General features: G+C 41.7%; 1 long non-coding RNA gene across 1 annotated transcript in view; it reads right to left on the bottom strand.

Annotated features, from left to right (window-relative positions):
- Positions 1-17508, bottom strand: part of LOC117950995 — a 46742-nt gene that overhangs the window by 4617 nt on the left and 24617 nt on the right. The window lies entirely within an intron of this gene.

Below are 17508 nucleotides of genomic sequence, written 5' to 3'. Positions count from 1 at the left end.
CTTTATTATCCATTTAAGGATGTATGAACAGTATAAAACACAAATACACACAGTGACCACATAACTGTGTATTATTATGATCAGGTCCAATCTGCAACTAACAGATCTCCCCAAAGTATAAATATATATAAATCTATAATGTTTTGGTTTTTCTTCAAATACTGGTGCAGACTTATTCCACCATTAACACTGTTCACTTTGTAGGCTACATCGCTTCTATGGAAACCCACATCCAAAGGAAAATTGTGCGAAAATTACCTTCATTGTGAACCGTCACGTCTAAAACATTTCACAAGCAAATGTTAACACTCTACACTCCCAGTCCTCTTCTAACTGCGCAGCATCTGCGTTGGCCTACGCTACCTGTTTTCATCATGGCCGTGGGAAAGCAGTCAAGATGAGATGCGGATTTGTTTTCTCTCTCTCTGCTTCGTGTTAATTTGGAGGCGGCTCACCAATTATTACAGACGTTTCGAGTCAGCAAAGCCAAAAGCACGCCGACACGCAGGAATCCTCCGCTATAAATCCATTAAATCCCTCTCATTAGAGCACGAGCCTCATTGCTGCGACGCGGGATACAGAACGGGGGGCGCGTGCTCTTTCTCACACCGGGTGTCGCCTCGCCCTCGTGCGCTCCCTGCGCACCGCAGTCATTACCGGCTTGCTGGGGCTCTAATTGGCTCACTTTGTTGACAACAACAACAACCCGACGTCAGCGCAACAACACACGCGACGCTCTTTTCAACGCCAGTGGAACTCCAACAGAGGTTGTCACAGACAGCAAAACCACACAGTAAAACTACTTAGTTAAAGTGCTGACTTGAAAATGTTACTTGAGTTTTAAAGTTTGTAAGTATTGTCCACTAAATGCACCGAGTCTACAGTAAATGCTGTATAAAATCCCACCTGTGAGGGCAAAAAACAATTACTTTTACATTTTATATCATTAGCTTATGAGAAGAAGCATTTTCCTGTTGTAGTTTGTTGAGGTGCTAATTTGTTATTACTTTTTTACAATGTACGGCAGTTTAATCCAATGTGTCATAACCATTAATGTATCAATTTGTACAGTAGTTAACTAAATCTAGCAGTCAAATTTATGTGATACAATAAAAAGTCCTAATTACCAATATTTCCCCATATGCACAGTAAAAAGTGAGTTTAAATGAACTCTATTCACATAAATATCTCAAATCTTTTACTTGAGAACTGGACGCTACTCAAATGTACGTTGTTGCATTCTACCACAAGCCAAAGAAAGTGAAGCTGTGCCTATTAAAAAAAAAAAAAAAAGATTGTTAAAACTATAACCGTCCTGTAGGAACTGTCAAACATCCAACCATCCATTTTTGTACTGCTATATCCCAGCATGCATCGGGAGAGAGGCAGAGAACACCCAGGACAGGTCAGCAGTTTATCACAAGGGCTAACTTGTACAGAACAAAATGTATTTAATTCAAGATAAACATAGCAGTTATTATTGTGAATTTGATAAATACTGTACCTATCCAACTGTAGGGTAGAAGATGCCATCAGGGGACCTATAACTGAGGGTATTTCTTTACAAGCAGCAATCTTAGTAAGGTCCAATGCGTGAAAGCTATTTTACAATATTATTCAATTTCCTATAATATAGTATGACACGCTGTTATTTTTTATTGTTCCACTGCAAAGCAAGTGAAAAAGGAAGCTAAAATAACAAGCCCCGTATTTTTTCTGGAGCAAATTTATTGCAATTCAAAACATCCAACAGGATCGGTGCTCCATTATAAATAGGAAAAGTAAGTTGTTTCTATAATACGGTGCAGCACCAAACTTGATTTACACACGGGTCCATAAATCATTATGACTTTTTCAACTGTGTCAGCTGAATCCTGTTTTCACGGTGTACTCTACACTGTCTGTCAACAAGTGATACGTCTGTGTCGGAGGGGATTAAGACATCCGAGCCATGCAAGTTGGTCCTAAGAATGAACATTTGGATTTTTGGGATTTACCAACTGAAGGAGGTGGAGCACACATTAGGGAAAGTGTAGACAAGAAGACAGTGGGAGTTAGAGTGGAAGCGAGTGAGAGAAGAGAAACAGTGTGCATGAGCGAGGGAGACACCGCTGGAAGATGGAGAGGTGGTGAGGAAAGTGAAAGGAGAAAGACAGGGAGTTGAAGAAGAGGACAGCAGGCTCTCATCAGGAGGAGAACCGAGAGGGGAGCGGAGGCCACAGCGTGGAGAGGGGGCCCTTGTGTAAATGGAGATGTACTAAACCTTTGCTAACCTGGATCGCCCGAGATAAAATATTTATATATGCTATTGTGTGACGGAGCACTGGGCTGAGTAGAGCCTTAATTTGTTTTTCTCCAGGGTAAATTAATTCCCTCCACATCTTCAGCGGAGTGAACCCGCAATGATCACTGCCCAGTCTCCCTCTGGCCCCTCCTGCAACAAGCACTTGAGAGATTTTAATGGTCAAAGTCCACTTTACAATTATACTTCATCTGCTCCATACATTTCCATAGATTAAAGGTGAAGCAGAAACACTTAAGAGAGATGAACGTTGATCCCTAACTGCCTTTACTCCTCTCATTTCACTCTCCTATCGCCCTCACCCCCGATCGCTCCTTTTTTTCTTAACCCTCATCTTATTCTCCTCTTTGGTGTTGACAGTAAAAACAATTCAAAACACAATACTCACCAATGAAACATTACAGATATGAGCAATGCAGACTGTCAATTGTTCACCCTTGATGTAGGCTACAATGTTGCGCCAAGTGGGTATTTATATGGAAAAATGTAGGACAATATTAACAGTGTATTATATGTACAGCACATCTTTTCACACACTGTATGGATAAAGAACAAGAGACATCTGTGTATGCTAACCATATGTAAAACACAGTCAAAGGACATGCGGTGTGAACGTTTGGAGCCCAGCACAGATTGACACTGATTGTCATGCTATTACAGGCAAATAGCAACACTTACTCGGCAGCCGATAGGGCGTAATCACGTGTGACTAACAGCGATGAGAGAGCGCTACAAAGGGAAGGCGAGATGGTGGAGGTGCAGGCTCTTTGTCTCCCCTGCCATCTTACTCCATCTCTGAGTAGCCTGGAGGGGCGAACAGAACGGGAGATGATAAAAAGATGGAAGCCACTCAAAGTTCAAGGCAGAGATGCCCCTTTCATCTATTTCAAGACAATCATGTTGGGTTCTACATGTACATTACTGCAAACTACCAATCTCTGCCTCCTACAGAAAGAGCAAAAGGCACAAAGGAGTGAAGAGGTGGTGGCAGTAGCACAACTAACTCCTGCATAACACTTTTCACTTGATACAGTGGTGGTTCTTTCTGTGGAAAAACAAGTCAAATGTAAGGCAAAGGGCACATTGCTGTTGAGTCATTTCAACCTTGTCACGTTTATTTTTATACTGCAACAGTGAATACACTGACAGAAACATAATGCCACAGGAGTTTTGTTTTTCATCACCATGAGTAAACTCAATTTTAAATGAACAAATCTGCCAAGGCAATTTTGCTTAATGAAGATATCTGAAAAGATCACAGATCACACATCACACATTTCATTTGTTTTCCTCACAATTTATACTTGCAGCTAAAGCATTAATACACTCCTTTATGGTTATGTTTAGGCACACATTTGTTAAGGAATGATTATGGTCCTGGTAATACTGAGTCAAAAGTGACTTAATGTAAGCATGGGGCAGGATGTGTTTACTTTATTTAAATATAACAGAAGCCATGATGTCATCCTAATCTCAGCCCAAAGTGCTTTTGTAGAATAAACCCGAGGGGGTAAGCCAGCCTCCACTGAGCGTAGTTCCTATGGCCCCATTTAGCTACCTAGCACTAACCCGCCGTTAGCATTCCATTGACTGCCATTCCTTTTGATTTCACTTTGACAGCAAATAACTTTACATCTGAAGTGTTACTTGTCCATTGTTTATTTCTTAAGAAATACAAAAATGTATAAAAGCTTTTATTACCTTGTATCTCTAAGTTAGGGCTCTGTAGCAGGCGTTTTTGTAAGAATAGGCTAACGATTGTGTCATAACCAAACAACTTGCTGTCGTATAGTAGAGGAATTACCGAACAGTACAGGATAAGCTTACAGGTAATTTCGATTTACATTAGCTGTTTAGGTTTAATTACTCACGTTAGTTAGCATTTTAGTAAGCAACAATTAGCCTATGCTTATGTTATCTCGTTACATACCTAAGCTCTCTGACTCAGCAAGAGTCGGAATAATTTTTCTTGGCACAGCTGCAAGAAGACTTACAACTTTCAGACAGGTTTCTCATGTCACATGTACATCTTCAAGCTCAGTTGGAGGCTGTGCAGTAACGCTTAGCCCTCACCGGAAGTGCTCCGTTAAAAATATAGACAGTTAAAGAAGTGGACCAACAGATGTTGGTCCACGTTGGTCCTCCGTTGTTCTGGACGGAGACCAGCGAGGGAAAATAAAAGCACTTTTCCAGTGATGGCTAGGCGTTACAGCGCAGTCTCCAACTGAGCTTGACAATGTAGATGTGACGTGGGAAATGTGTCTGAAAGTTGTAAGTCTTCTGGTAGCTGTGCCAAGAGAAATCTCATTCATTCCCAATCAGCAGAGACAGAGAGTGTAGGTATATGTTAGTAGATAACATAGACACAGGCTAATTACTGCTAACTAACATGCTAGTTAACATTAGTAATTAAACCTAAACAGCTGATGTAAGTCAAAACTTGCTTCTCTTGATAATACGGTGATTTGTCGACTATGCAACAGCAAGTCGCGTTGTTATGACACAATTGTTAGCCTATTTTTACAAAATCTTCTGCAACAGAGCCATAACGTGATATACAAGGTAATGGAGCCTTTTATACATTGTCGTGTTTCTTTAGAAATAAACAATGTACAAATAGAGTCTTGAAAGGTTTCAGATGTAAATTCACTGTCAAAGTGGAGCCAAAATGATTGGAAGTGAATGGGATGCTAACTGCAGGTGATGGCTTCGTAGCATTAAAATAGCGCCATGGGAGCTACGGTTAGAAAGGAGAGGCTTACCTCCTCGGTTAGAAACAATGGCATCATACTGTCCATTTTTTATGCTGTCTATGCATAAACCACACGGAAAACTCGGCATGCAAACCCTGGACTCTGGTAATGAAACGGCTAACTTGTACAGTAGGTGAAATTGATTGAACTATCATTTCACCTATAAATTTGATTTGCAGTATCTTTAGAAGTTAGGCATGGTGACTTGCACACTTTTGATAGCTTCCTTTGTATTTTTGTACTATATAAATGTGCATAGATGTCATATGTCTGAATATGTCTATGCTGTGTATAACTTATTGGACATCTTAATTTCCTTCTGGATAAATAAAGTATCTCTATTCAGGACCTACAGGGGCAGATTTCACAATGTCTGTGTATTTTGTGTACAAAATACCTTGTGTACGTATCACATATCTCAAGTCTAGCACCGTACTCTAGCACCACCATACCTCAAAAGTAGAGAAAGGAAGCAGTGATGAATCAGCAAGATGGATGAGTCAGATCGACCACGAGTCAGTCAGACATCAGGAGAGTCAGGGAGCCACAGCCTATGGAGTAATTGTCTTGACTTTCAGCATTTCCTATACATTTCCTCAGCAGTGGTGGGCCACCGCAGCCAGAAAATTACCAGTGCTAAGCCTAATTTCCTCTCATACAGCAAGTAAGTACAGGGCCAATGGTAAGAACTGTTTTGATGCTGCTACATGCACCAGAACCACAACTGGAACTGATGGACAATTAACCTTAACTGTAATTAACCCCAGCCAGCACTGATTGTTACTGGAGAAGCATTGTTTGTCTTGAGGTACTCATTCTGCTGAAGGCCTTCAAGACGCTATTTTAAACCCCAAAAAGACGTCTTATTTTTGTTAAGACTAAGATTTCTTTTGATCTTTCGGTCAGCCACACCAGGCTCATCAGATAATCAGTCACAAGGTAAGCAAGGAGTCAGCTGGTGCAGCAGGCAGCCAATCAGACAGGTCGCAGGTTAAAGTACAAAACTGTTCCTGCCACGCAGTCTGATAACGTATGCATTACGGCCTTACAGTGGAGCAGCAGCCCGCCGTTTAATGAACGTAACCCGAGCTCCCTGTTAAACAAACAGGCCGAACCTGTGAAGAAAACCTCCACATCACCCTTTCATCTCTCATTAAAAATCGCTTGGACCCACAGAACGAGCCAGACTTAATGGCCGCCTTCCATTTCTTTAATCTTTCAATTATAGTTACTGTTGCTATTCTGCATATTTTCATAAGGAAACATTAGAGGTTGCTGCTGATGGGTTTTTTCCCTGTGTAAGGATGTGAAAGAATGACCTAATTGATTCACCATGGCACCAATACGGAAGGGAAAGACTGTCTACTAAATGTGCATTTTTTCACTTGATGGCCGTTGCCTCGTCCTTTTTTTTTTTTACAGCTTTTAAAATACAGTGAAATATTTTAAATTGCAGCTTCAATACTACAGCCAAAATTGGTTATTGGTGTATTGGTTTGCCACTCCAGTCTTCACACAGGTAGATAGAAAGTAGTTACTAGTCAGTATTTGAGAGTCAAGTTGGAAATCCAAAACACATATCCAAGAGCATGTTCACCTTCCTAGCACCCTGACAGTTTGCAGTTGACTTTATACTATTTTTCAGGAAAAAGGGGAGGGATGCAGGAATATATAGGAGGCATATAAGATATACACAGAGGAAAAAAAAAAGCTCCATGCAGAAATAATTAATTCATATTAAATGTTTAGCGAACAAAAGGAAAGAAGAGTGGCCTGTAATGGGCCCCCTTTACGGCGTGCTTCGCCACAGCTGCCCATCAAAAAGTAATATCCTCACATTTGACGCTAGTGTTGTCCTTTGAAATTAGAAAGAATCTGTGTCTAATGCAATAAGCCAAACCTGGCTCTTGTGAACTCTAACCTCGTTCTTCTGATATCCATCTCCCCCCTCCATCCTGCTCCCCAGCAACTCCGTTTCCAGTCTGTGCTGCTAAGACCGAGAGGGAGAACCCGAATTTAGGGACCTGCAGTCCAAACCCTTTCTCCTCCCCTCCCTTTTCCCTCCTGCCATCCATCTCCCCCCCCCCCCCCCCCCCCCCCCCCCCCCCCACCCGATCCTCCCGTTTCGATCTCCAGTCATTTTTAAATACAGTAACACAATCTTAGGGAAAGCTGATATAATCTTTTCTAAACTATAAAAGTCAGTCACCCAGAGAAACATCTGCACGGTCAAATTTAAAACAAACTGTCAGGGAGTCCGGTGTCCCTATAAAGAGGGAGCAGAGTGGGAGGAGAGGTGGGAAGAGAGGAGAGAGGGGTGAACTGTGGAAAAAAGAGAGAGGGAATGATTTTTAGCTGGGAGTTTTAGTGCTTTCCACTTGGCCTTAACTTAAACACAAGCCTCCCTGAGGCCATCCGGATGCTTGCAGGGTAAAGCTAACCCACCAGCAATGCTACCAGTTTTTTTTATGGCTGTTAGAATTACAAAGTGATTGTCACTGTTTTACTGTCTGTTGACACCGGAGAAGCCTTCATGTTTAACATCTTAATAGGCTCACATTAGTGCAAATTCATGTTTAGATTTGGCTGTGTAGTGGTCACTGTCAAAAAGAATGTAGCCCCATCACCTAAACAGCTGTGCAGTATCCCAGCAAGAATATTTTTCAGTTTAATTTTTAACAATGACCTACATTTGATTGGTTCATCATGTGTTTTGCATGTTAAATCAGAAACTGCAAAGAAACTGGCAACTATTGTTGTCAAATAAATACTGTGTAGTAGAAAGTACAATATAGGCTAGAGTAGAAGTAATTGGAAAAACGCAAGTAAAGATTTAAATTCAGAGAACAGATACAAAGTGCAGATCAATCAAGTAATTGATATTATCATGGAAATTACAAGTACAATGGACTTACTTAAAAATTGTTGGGGTTGCGGGCAGGGGATGAATAATAAAAAAATTTGACTTGGTTCCATTTTTTATAGCTGAATAATTCCAAGACATAAATATGGGCACAATCGAGCAAAATCTCTTTCTTGTCTACGGTACGGACCAAGCAGGGAGACACAAGATGCAAGTCTTTGGATTTAAAAAACAAAAGGAGGGGGGGGGGGGGGTATTTTCCCTAATAATGACAAAGACCAAAGCAAAAATGCTAACTAAATTGCCATCTAAAAGAGGTCTGAAAAACAGAACTGAACTCAAAATATAGCTAATAACTTATTGACTTAAACTGACTTCCCTAAATGACAAACGGGGGGACATAAATACTGGCTGGCCAAATTCCTTTAAGAGAGGAGTGGTGGACAAAACACAGTAACTACAAAAACAAAAAAACACTCGACAGGCAGTTTGATACTAACTCAATATTAACTATAGAGTGTGGCCAGGATAGCTCTCCTGGTAGAACAGGCGCACATATATAGAGGTTTACTCCTCAACTCAGCAGCTGTGGTTTGACTCCGACCTGCGGCCCTTTGCTGTAGGTCATTCCCCCCCTCTCTCCCCTTTCACGTCTTCATCTGTCCTGTGAAAATAAAGGCCTAGAAATGCCCCCAAAAATTAATCTTTCAAAAACAATTATTAACTATATAAATATTAACACAATGTCTCTTAACTAAGCCTTTCTGTGACATTTAGTACAGTCCAGGATGCAGGTGGTTTTCTAGCTCTCAGTATGCACATCCTCTGGTATGCAGTATTGCTCCAAAGTGTTGTCTTTGCTCTCCAACACTTTAGTGGGCGCTGTGGACCAATCTACATTAAGCACACAAGTAAAACTTGCTGTAGAAGAAGAAAGCAGGCAAGGCTACCGTGACAGTTCTTGAACAGTGGCTGCTGTGCCGTTGTACAGCATGTGTGTTGTTTTCTACTTGCTTTCTCATTCGTCTTCATACAAACGTCGGTTATGTGGTTAGAGCTTTGTCTTAAAAGGAGGCAGAAGATGAAGTGATTGGGTTGTGATTTCCACCGACCAACAAGACAATCCTCTACACGGAGCAGTGCTGGGTCCAATTCGCTGATCAAAATTAGGCAATTGCCCAGGTTTGTAGGGTGCTAAACGTCTATCCATTACCCTCATTAAATAAAGCTGTATTTTGTATAAGTTTCATCTTAGCCTTATTTCTATCACTTGACATTGTAGATAGGTACACAACTAATTATTTTGATAAAAACATGTCAGTAAAGAACAGGAGAGTCATAGTTTAAACCAGATAGTAAGAAACTGTGTTCTGTCAGGAGATATCTACGTATGTCACTCGTGCTCCAAATAATCGGGATGGATATACAACTGTAGAAAAAAAAAAATCAGAATGGACATATTGTTATTCATCTCAAGGCCTCAAACGTAAGCGGGCCTCTACAGAAGGCATTATCCTGGAGTGAGTATAGCTAAACAATCCAACACACTTCAGTCCAATTCCCATGGGTTTTAGGTTAGAATGCCACTGAAGTACACGTTGAACAGGGGGGCACAGTGCCTGCTCTACTTTGCCCCGTCTGTTTTGAGCCGAGTGTTGGATTGCTTTAATTGATTTAATGGGAGAGCACAGAGTCACAGTGGGAGATGGGGAACACAGGATGCTTTAGGGATGTCAAGTGTGTCGCTCTACCTCAACTCAATCTTAGACAGCCCATGTCAGCTGGCAGACACAGCCAATAGTGATGATACATATAGGCAAACACAGGCAAGTACACACAAGCAGAAAGCGCCATGAAATTCTCTCTGACATACAAACACACAAATTCACACACACTTGTTCCCAGCTTAGAACACCATGCTCCCTGCTAATGGTTTGAATAACACCCAGAGTGCCGTGATGAAGCCTTAGCGTGATGCGTGTGTGTGTATTCACACTGTGCGAGGGACACAGTGGCAGCAGCATGTGCTAATGCCAGCGTGAATGGTGTGTCTAATTACTTGGCCCGGAGATAGCTTTTAGCTAAATCACCCCGCCTTCTGAAGAGCCTGTATCAACAGTGACAAGGGCCTAGACAATTACATTAGCCCTCTCCCCATCCACCAGGTCCAGCACTAACAATCAGTGTGATTTGCAGCCGCTTCATTGTTGTCATCCCTCTCTCCATGACAATGATGTTTTCCCTGCTGGAGAGACAGAGAGAGAAGGATGGAGAGTCAGTGAGAGAGAGAAAGAGAGAGAGGGGGACAGAACAAGGGTGAGATTGCAAACAAGAAAAAAGCAAAGAGAGAATGTGGAGAAGAGGGCAATATGAGAAGAGAGAAATAGAGAGGGAGAGAGTTGTCAGTAGAGGGCTTACTTATGTTAATGTTTTCCCTGCTGGTGTGTTGGCTGCAGAAGAGAGCTGGGTAAATCTGGGTGACAGCAGCAAGTGGAGTTAGCTGGTGACTGATACTGGAGAGGCCAGCCCACAATGCCAAACACACACACACACACACACACACAGAGTACAGTAGCAACCCACAAATGCACATACAAGCCAAAGCTCCAAATCACATTAGAGCCAAAGCAGAAATTATATTCAGCCCTACTTAGTACTTCTTACGTTTGCCAACTATAACGTAAGTAAACGCAGAATAAGACTCCCAAAGTGGCCCTTTACCTCAGATTGCTGTGACCATTCCTTCTTTTTATTTTCCCTCTATCTCACTGCCAGTCCTTCTCACTTACACATGAGGCGCACACAAACACACAAAATAAAGCAAACATAAGAGCCGCCAGGGAGTAACTTCACGGTGTCTAAAAAAGAGGTCTGATGGAGCACAGGAAGACACAAAGTTAGAAGATCCAGGGTCACAAGATGACCTTTGACCTCCCAGCCATGTCTCCAGTACCAAGGGCTGTGGGGAATGCCGCAATACCTCTGAGAGACACTAAACATCGGCAGGAAGTTTAAAGAAATGAGAGGAGAGGAAGGAGTTACTATTAATGGAAGGGAAAGCAGAAGACTTTAAAGATGTAATCCTTAAGTCCTAAGAAGGCTGGTCCTTCTTGCTACATTACCCCCTATATACTTAGTATCACATCATATATGGGCCTATGGTATATGATATTTCAAACTGAAGCATTAAAAAAGAGGTAAATACTGAATCTAAGTAAATTGAATGGCTATTGCTGGATAAATCCAGACCTTAAATAGTATCTAAAACAGGGTTTGATTTCATAAACACCTTATATAACACCGTTTATAACTTAACAAAACTTAACAGTGTCTGAATGCGGGTGCTGAATTTGCAGGGAATGAAAGATGCGTGTGTAATGTAAAAAAAAAAAGTGCAATAGCTTAGAGCTAGCTTTCTGCTTCATTCAAGTGATGTTTGCATTTGAGATAATAGTGTATAATTGTGCAAAAGTTAGTAATCTATACCTCCTGGTCAGTTATATATGTCATGTTGCTGAAGTGATGAAGGATCACCGAGACACAGCGGAACAAATGGGGGAGATGTTATAATGATCTCATGCCGATAAAGCGTCTTGGAAAGAATTGAAAGTGAATTAAGAAGGAGCGTCGGAGGAATGAGAAAAACCCTGAGTGGGATACGGACACTATGTGGAGCAGAGTGGTGCCAAGTGGGGTTGGATCACTCAGCAACAGCCTGTCCCCCCCTATTACCCTCCAAACCTCCCCACCACCACAACCGTTTCCCCCTGCTCTGTGGGCCAACACCACCAGTCACACCACAACCAACCATCACTGGCTCTTACTGGGGGAATGAAAAGAAAGAGAGAGAGAGAGAGGGGTGGGGGGTGGGGGGTGCTCTTCACATGGAGGGTTTTGCAATCACTGGGCATATTGTATGGGTGCATAGTGTCATTGTAGCAGAGGTCTGTGGGTGTCTATCACTAATGGGATTGCAAAATATCCATCAGAGGTAAAACATGTTTATGAGATGTCGCACGGCATGTCTTGCACTGCTTCCACTTTTCTCCTTCCAGAGGATAATTGGCCAAATGATTGGCAAGGTAACACTATGCTCCAGCACAGGAGAAGTGGAGTTTGTAGCGGGAACATTTTCAGCTCTCTAAAAATCATGTGCAAACATTAGGTTTCAGTGTCTGGCCATGAGGATCAATAGTGAGAGCCTCTTTAATAGAAAGTCTATTTCGTACTGGTATTCAACAATCATACTGTAGTAGTAGATGCAGCCGTATCTGCCGTAGGAAACACCAATTTCAGTGTCATTGAGTAGTAACCTCAATATACCAGAATGCAATGCATACTACTCACTTTTATTGAAAGCACCATGTAGGAAATGTAGGAAATCACAAACTAAAAAACAGGAAATATAAAAGAGAGACACTGACAGGGAATGGGGACCAAATCACCAACATAAAAAAACCAAGTCATTGATATGGGCTGGAATCGAGGTGGGGTCAGAGTGTTTTTGGGGGGCTAAGAGAACAGGAGAAAGAAGTGAAAAGTGGAGCGCTTTTAGAGCCACCTCGGCTCTCCTGATGTTAAGGAGGTGCTCCTAGAGGTCAGAGACAACCAGTCAACAACAGGAGCTGGCCTGCATCTTTTTCATCTCTCTCTCCCCCTCTCTGTGTCTCCCTCTCTTGGCCTCAGTGCCTCTTCTCCGTGCCACACAAAAGGCTGGTTTTGGGGGGGGGGGGGTTTGGCATTTTAATGGTGGTGGAGAGAGCGAGAGGAGGTAGTGGGGTTGGATGGAGTGAGGACCAACCCCTCGTCTCTCTCTCTCTCTCACACATACACATACACACACACACACACACACACACACAAAAATACTTACACAAACGCACATGCACAAGCAAGCGCGGCAGAATCATTGTAGGGGGCTTTTTATCTGAATGATTGCCCTCAATTAGATCCCTGCTCCGAGTAGGTGAGAACAGACAGCTATCTGGAGAGTGGAGGGCTGGGGGGTTCAAACCAGTAGAAGGCAAGGGGGAGTCAGACAGTCAGGGAAACTCTTTCTCCTTGAGTGATGGAAGAGAACAGGTAGAAAGAAATCCAATGTGTGACAATGAGAAAATGTAAAAAAGAAAAAAAGAAAGAAAAGAAAAATTGCAGTTTTACAACAGAGTCGTACTGGAGAGATTGCACAGAGAGAAAGCTGAGTGACGAGTGAGCACACGTAGAACTAAAAACAAACAACAAAGCTATCACGATGATGCCCAATTAAACAACCATGTGTCCTTAAAATTATGTTTGAATACATCAAGTTTTAATGGCAAATGTGTTTTTTCGTAAACCTACCTGCCAACTCCACGAAACGGTCGGGGCTACAAAGAACACAAGCACTGAGATTGGTCAGCGTTGGCTGCTTGTGTTTTCTCCAACACGTTTCAGGTGGCGATGGAAATTGTTGAGATTGTAACCACTGCCACGACCCGTGCATAAACTAAAAAATCCAGCTTAAAACGAACATCGCAGAGGTCTACTAATTATTGATTTGTGCATGCTTGATGTATTCTTTTTTGATGCTTACTTTATTTTAGCCACTTCCCCAAAACTGCCTCATCTACTTCAGCTTCAATTGCCAAATTCCTGAGAGTCTCAAAAGTTTCAACTGCCCTCATAATTTTCCTTCGTAGCTATGACCATAATAAACGCAGTGTTGGAAGAAGTACTCATATTTGTTATTTAAGTAAAAGCAGCAATAACACACTGTACCAATTACTCTATTACAAATAAAAGTCCTGTAGTCATACTTTTACTTCAGTAAAAGAAAAAAATATTAGCATCAAAGCATTCTCAAAAGTACTAAAAGCAAAAAGTATTAATTGTGCAGAATAGCCAATATCAAAATAATAATAATAATAATTTATTAAAATATTGGATTAGAATTAATGATGCATTAATTTGCACATCACTTTAATGTTGCAGCTGCTTAAGGCGGGGCTAATTTGAACTACTATACATTGCTAGCTTGTAAAACACAAAAACAAATACTGCCTACTCAAATAATTTATTATCCACGATCTGTCTCTGAAATGTGATAGGCCAACGTAACTTAGACACTGTTATATGTTGCAGTTCTTTTTTATATAGAAAACAAATTATTTAGGTTTTCAATGGTTTAGCACAAGTAGGTATGTCAGAGATGATCTTTTCAAAACAAGAACAGCTAAACAACGGGATTAATGAATAATAAGGCACCGATTTCAACAGTATTCAAATGTTTTAGGAGGGTCTTTTGTTTAAAATGGATGGCAAGCTCAGTCTGACTATATGCTTTTTAAATGTATTATCTGTGTATGAACTTTGAGGACTAATACTCTGAAAATAATAAAAAAGCAGATTAAAATAATAATCTTCTTAAAGGCCCGTTGTCGCAACTTCAGTAGGTGAGTTGGCTGCCACACACACACACACCCACACCCACACCCACACCCACACCCACACCCACACACACACCCACACACACACACACACACACACACACACACACACACACACACACACACACACACACACACACACACACACACACACACACACAAAATGCAGGACATCCAGCCATTCCCACCGCTGCCCACTGAAGCCCAGTGTTTACTCTGGTTTGTTTTTAAATCACAGCAAGCCTGAACTCTAGATGTAATTTTCCTCTCTGAATCCACCTAAACACAAACACAGACACATAGAAAGATACACATACACATTCACACACTCACACATACAGTAGGTTACACTCAGCTCTACAATTACCCCTCAATTACAGATAATAACATGACCACTTCCTGACCAATCACCTGCAGCCTTACTATGACTCACATAGTGTTGCTCTACAATCACACGCACACACACACAGGGTCAGATGGTTTATAAAGTTAGTGGTGGCCGTAGAAATCATCGCTTATTTTGTCTGACTGCTGTGCTTTGTGATGTTTTTTCTCTCTGTATCAGGCAGGTGGAGCTAAACTTTCCCCTCATTTTATGGAGATAAATGTTAGCTTTCTGTGGTTTTCCTGTATATGCTTAGTGCTTTCAAGACACACACACACACACACACACACTTCCAAGGCAAACTGAAATAGTCTTCTCCCACCCTATGGCTGAAGCCACTGCAGGCATACATGCACTTAAGTCCTCATTTTCCTCCAGTTTGCATTCTCCTGCCTTTTATTTTCCCAAGCCTCTACCTCAGAATGTAGAGGCTGCTACCTGGAGGACATAAATTGGTATTTAATAGCTAACCGTATTCCCACTGCAGCCATTTTAAACTTAAGTCATCCTTAGGCTAGGAAACCTGAGGCAGAAGTAAAACCGACATTACAGCTGAAAATCTCACATAGATTTACCAGTTACTGAATTATCTAGCAATGCTGGAAGCAGTAAACCACTTGTTTCTACAGTAAAATGTCAATGTTTTCAGTGGGGAATTTGTAAAATGCTAGATATTTGTCCATTTTATGACGTAAAGCATACATTTTGGTTCAAAGGTTGGACTTTACCTGGTGATATGGTGAATGGGACGCGTACCATGTAGCCACAATGGGCCTGGCGATCATTTTGTTGTACAATGTTGTGCAATGACAATAAAGGAATTATATTCTATTTCAATATTTTAGGTCAAAACATCTCTGAAGAGAACACTGCAAGATAACTAAAGCTTAATTTGAAGAAGAAGAGTGCATCAAAACTTGAAATTTAACCTGGGTTTAAGATAAAATTATGGGCTACAGCTGCCTAGACATTAAACAACTATTAATCATCTCACTTGGCTAAGACCTGGCACAGTGCTTGTATGACATGTTGACATGTTATACTGAAACTTTCACATCACAATATATCACATCTCCCACGTAAACAGCAACTAAAGTCTGCCACTGCTAGTACAGAAGGTAGGCCACTTGATTCGCAGGCAGGTTATTAGCTGCTAACTCTAATTTTATAGAAAGGTCATGTACAGGCAAAAATAAATCAAGATATCTGAAAATAATACACACACGCATACACACACACACAATATCCCACCAACCAAACACAAGTAAATGTCTGCCATGTGACACAATAATGAAACAAATCCTCATAGGATCATATAGTCCTCCGATGTAAAACATTAGCGGATTGACACTATCGCACCAGCTATCCGGCAGAGACCCTTTCACACTTAATTACAGGCTCTCATTTCCCCCACCGAGGGAACAGGTGCAGGGGGAGAGGGAGAATAGTTCAGGCCCACTGTCTCCTTGGGCTTAGGGCCTTTTCCTGGCTCTGAGAGGCCAGTATTGACAGAGACAGGGGGGACGCCAGCGGCGATAAATCACTGCAAACGTGTAAATGCCACTGCACCGCATTCCGCTAAAGAACAGGAGGCCAAACGGCTACAAGTTCCTTTCTCTTTCTTTTTCTGTTGTTTTAAGGCCTGCCCCCTCCTCCCACCCTCACACACACTATCCCCCCCATCTCTCTCTCTTTCAGTCTCCCTCGCTTCGCTCCCCCAAGCAGCTAATAGCATAATTTGAGGAAGAATGTTCCCGGAGTTTCCTGTGAATTCAACCATTAGTCATCCGAATGACCTCTCTGTTCCTCCCCTTTCCCTTCCGTGTCACTAGCAGAGAGCTGCTATGGAGCAAAGGCTGCCTAGGGAAGAGAGAGGTAAATAGGAACCAGAGCTCTGTGTGTGCGTGTGTGTGTGTGAGTGTGTTAAAGCTTGTCTGTATGTAGGTGCATTTTGTTTTCTTACTGCACATCTACTGTGTGTGTGAAAGAGAGAGACAGAGAGAGAGAGAGAGAGAGAGAGAGAGAGAGAGAGAAGCTCCCCCACTCAGCGGGTACAGAGGTAGGGCCCCAGTACTTACCCCCTGACATTGGGCTGTTAACTGGGAAAAGTAGAAAAGGAGATGTGCATTGGGTGGAGTGGGTGAAGGGTGTATGTGTGCATCATGGCGGGTGGGCAAGAAGACCTGTATCGTGAAGAGGAGGCTAAGACGAAAGAATGTAATAGCTGAAATTACTTGTTTATGTTCCTTTCAACTATGATAAGCAAATCAATTATTTGCTTTCACAGTGGAGTTACTACTTTGGCTGTGTGTCCACATAAGATTTATTTGAATTGATAAGACAACAAGACAGAGAGAACGGGGCCGCTATGCTGTGCACTTACGACAATTACATATACATAAACATAATTGTCTGGGATAAGTTGGCCTTTGCTGTGGGGAGCGTGCAATTAGCTTTGGGGGAGTGAAAGCAAGGGTTGTATTCAAAAGGAAAACAGACTTCAGCAAATTTAACTCCAGATGATGCAACATTAGTTGGATCTGGAAATAGATTTTGGAATCTGAAACCAATTATTTACAAAAAGGAGTTTTGGAGAGATTGAGAGTTAGCTTTATAACAGATGTTTTTGTAACTCATGATTGACTCAGGATAGGATTATTATTAGCAGCTCCACTCAGGTTTTTCCAGCATAATCCTCTGCAGAACAGGTAATTGGCAGACCTTGTTCTATTACTCCAAAACATTTATGTTGAAATCATCGGTTCATTGGTTTCATCATG

The sequence above is a fragment of the Etheostoma cragini genome, chromosome 9 (genome assembly GCF_013103735.1).
Source record: "Etheostoma cragini isolate CJK2018 chromosome 9, CSU_Ecrag_1.0, whole genome shotgun sequence".
Lineage (NCBI taxonomy): Eukaryota > Metazoa > Chordata > Actinopteri > Perciformes > Percidae > Etheostoma > Etheostoma cragini.
The sequence above is the reverse complement of the archived record's forward strand: the minus strand, read 5'-3'. Positions and strand labels throughout refer to the sequence as shown.